General features: G+C 54.4%; 1 protein-coding gene across 1 annotated transcript in view; it reads left to right on the forward strand.

The window, feature by feature from the left end:
• Window positions 1–3,352: 3,352 nt before the first annotated feature.
• RALB (RAS like proto-oncogene B) overlaps window positions 3,353–3,552 on the forward strand; it is a 69,027-nt gene continuing 68,827 nt past the window's right edge. The window contains exon 1 of the mRNA XM_012558979.2: window positions 3,353–3,485. The gene's annotated coding sequence lies outside the window, so the exon portion shown is untranslated. The remainder of the gene's footprint in view (window positions 3,486–3,552) is intronic.

The raw sequence follows: 3,552 nt of genomic DNA on the forward strand, positions 1-3,552 counted from the left end.
TCAATGCTACCCAGTGTCCAGAAGGTGGGAGAAGTGAGGATATTCAACAAACAACACTAAAGACTCCCACCAAGCCAAACCAATTGCCCTTGAGTGGATTCCAACTCATGGCGACGAAGTGCCTCTGGATGGACTTGAACCTCCAACCTTTTGGTTAGCAGGTGAGCACATTAACCATCTGCACCACCCAGGCACTCCAAAGACTTGCACAAAATCAAACCAAACCCCTTGCTGTCGAGTTGATTCTGACTCATAGTAACTCAATAGGACAGAGTAGCACTGCTCCATAGGGTTTCCGAGGAGCAGCTGGTGGATTTCAAATGCTGACCTTTGGGTTAGCAGCTGAGCTTTTAACAAGTACACCACCTGGGCTCCAATACTTTGAAGGAAGGGCTGTCCAGAATGCTTTTTCCACAGCTGCAGTGGGTGGGAAGGCCCTTTCGGGGTCCTGCTGGAGTCTTGTTCTCCCGCTCTTTAGGGCGCAGTGCTGCAGGGGGTCAGAGTTCCGGCTAGAGACACCCAGTAGACAAGAGCACCTTGAGTCCTGGCGTGAGCAACCCCAGATGTGTGAGGCCAGTGGCCTCCCCAGCTCCTGTCCCCTGGTGGGGCACGTTCGGGGATGGTGTCCTCTGTGAGACAGCCCCTCCAAACGGGCCCTCCACTCCTCTCTGAACCTACACACCCAGCTCAGGGCCTGGCATGTCCCTGGAGCTGAATCCATGTTGGTGGAGTCCCGGTAGGATCCCAGTGTTCTAGGGGCTGAGGTGAGTGGGGGAGTGGGAGGCAGAAACTTGAGTGTGGCATTTCTCAAAAAACCCAGGATATCTTGTGTAACAGGCTGTTACTAATACAAAAGAATGGCCATTGCACACTCCAGGAGAAGCAAGAAAGCCACCTATGGCTCCTGTGGGGATGGGACAGTCCAGATCCGTCTGTGACCCTGATCCTGTCCCCTGAATTTCTCATTTCCCTTGGGCAGGCCTCTGTGGGCAGCTCTTCCGCCTGAACCTGCATTTGTGGTGGGCCACAACAGCAGCGCTTCCCCCGGGCTGCACACAGCACGAGCTGGTTTAATGACGGTGTTGCACGCGCCCAGGTATGAGTGGGCCTTGGGAGGAAATGCTGTCCCTGGCTTGGTTGTGGTGTACACCATGGCCTCCGGCAGCTAGCATAATTTAAGCTCCCATTTACTGGGCACTCGTCAAGTTCCTAGCACCGTGCTGAGAGCTTTGCATGCGATCTTGTTTAATTCTGCACACCTACACCCTTATGAGGAAAGTACTGCCTTTGTTGGACCGCTAGGAGACGGAGGCCCAGAGTGGTTAAGTAACTTCTTAACCAAGTAACTGCTAGTTATATGATAAGGAGCTCTGGTGGCGTGGTGGTTAAGAGCTCAGGCTGCTAACCGAAAGGTCGGCAGTTCAAATCTACTAGCTGCTCCATGGGAGAAAGATGTGGCAGTCTGCTTCCGAAAAGATTACAGCCTTGGAAACCCTATGGGGCAGTTCTACTCTGTCCTATAGGGTCGCTATGAGTCGGAATCAACTGGACAGCAGCACGTTTGGTTTAGCTCTGTCGTGAGAGCCCCTGGGTGGTGCAAACAGTTAACGCACTTGATGCTAACTGAATGTTCGGGGGTCTGAGTCCACCAGAGAAGTCTTAAAAGGAAGGCCTGCTGATCTCCTTCCGAAAAATCAGCCATTGAAAACCCTACGGAGCCCAGTTCTACTCTGACACATATAGGTCGTCATAACTTGGCACTGACGCAACAGCAACTGATAAGTTATACCGTAAGATCTTTGAACCTATGCTTCCTGACTCCAAACTCATGCACTTAATTACTTTACTCCATAGACAAGGTTTGTATCTGATTTTCCTTCTAGGTTATAAACATTAGAGAGGTTCATTTTTGAGAAGAACCCTCCCTTTCCTCCTTTAGAACGGTTTCTGTCATATAACTAGCACACTAGGTACTTTAACGTGTGTAAGGAGGGTAAAAACAGAATGCTTAACATAGAGTAACACTAGGCTATTCTTCTGATCAATTGTTGTCTCTGTCTAAGACTTCCTGAAGATTAAGGTCAAGCTTCTCTGCCTTTTTTTGATATAGATGTTGGGTGAGAGACTACGTCAATTAGTAGCTTATACATAGCAGTTTAATCAAGGCCCAAAGCTTCTAATATAATGATTATGTATCTTAGTGCGTAATTACCAACAAGGTAGGAATTAATGTTTATATGCCAGACACCGGAAACCTGGTGGCGCAGTGGTTAAGTGCTATGGCCGCTAACCAAAAGGTCAGCAGTTCGAATCCACCAGGTGTTCCTTAGAAACTATGGGGCGGTTCTACCCTGTCCTGTAGGGTCGCTAGGAGTCGGAATCGACTCGATGGCAACGGGTTACGGTTATGGTTTATGCCAGACACCGTGCTAGCTGCTGTGGATATAAAATTGACTAAGAGAGCGTTCCCTTCCCTAGAGACTGTAGAAGCGGACACTTAATCAAATGTGATACAGTGTGACGTGCTGTGAGGTTTGTGTAGGGTCACAAAACCTGCTTGTGGGGCGGATTCAGCTCTAGGAAGGGATGGTTAGTTAGGAAAGTCAGCCTGAGGTGAAGCCTTATTTGGCTAGAAAATTCTAAGTTCCCGGGTTTTGGAGGGCGAGGGCAGGGCAGGTGGTGGGAGAAAAGCTGTTCTTTGTGGGCTTGCCCACGGCACTTTCGGCCTCCAGGCTCCGCTCAGGGTTAGGAGTCAGTGTGACTTGCCTCAAGTTATTGCTAGTTATTGCTAGGCAATGGTTAAGCAACTGCATGATGGCTAATGGGATGTCACTGGCCAAGCCCGTCGTGGCGGCTGGCGGTGTCCCGCCACAGGGGACCCTGGAGGGCGTCCCAACTAACAGCCCCGTCTGGACCCTTCCACAGGTACTTCTCCACGTCGTAGTCTTCCTTGGTTTCCATTTGTCAGGTCTGTGGGTCCCTTCTGCTTTTCCCGACTCTGGCCTAGGCCCGGCCGAAATCCCACGACGCGAGCGCCGCTCGTCCACCCGCGCTTGGCGCCCCGGGACCGGCTCGCAGCCCCTCCACCGCAGCGGTCACGTGCGGCGCGTCCGGCCGGGTCCAGAAGACGAGACGGGAGTGGGCGGGGCGGACGTGCGAGCCGCTCCTCCCGCCCCAGGCGGCCTCCCATTGGCCTAGCTCGAAAGCTCCGCTTCGGATTGGCTAATAGGCTCGCGCCGGGCGTGGCCTACGGGGGAGGGCGGGAACGGAAGGGTGGGCGCGCTCCCGAGAGGAGGGGTTGCCTAGGCGACGCCGGGGGCGCGCCCGGGGGGGTGTGCGTGGAGGCGAGCCAGCCCCGCTCGACGACAAATCGGCGGGGGACGGCTGGGGTCCGGCCCCGGGAGGAGGTTGGAGAGGGGGCGGGGCGGGTTTAAGAGCGGCGGGGCCGGGCGCCGACGGCCGAGGCGGTGCGGGACGAGTCCCAGGTAAGGGCGCCGGCGCCCTGACAGGGCATCTCCGGGGGTGGGGCGCGGCGGCGGAAGTGGGTGCGCC

The sequence above is a fragment of the Trichechus manatus genome, unplaced genomic scaffold, assembly GCF_000243295.1.
Source record: "Trichechus manatus latirostris isolate Lorelei unplaced genomic scaffold, TriManLat1.0 scaffold00203, whole genome shotgun sequence".
Taxonomy (NCBI): domain Eukaryota; kingdom Metazoa; phylum Chordata; class Mammalia; order Sirenia; family Trichechidae; genus Trichechus; species Trichechus manatus.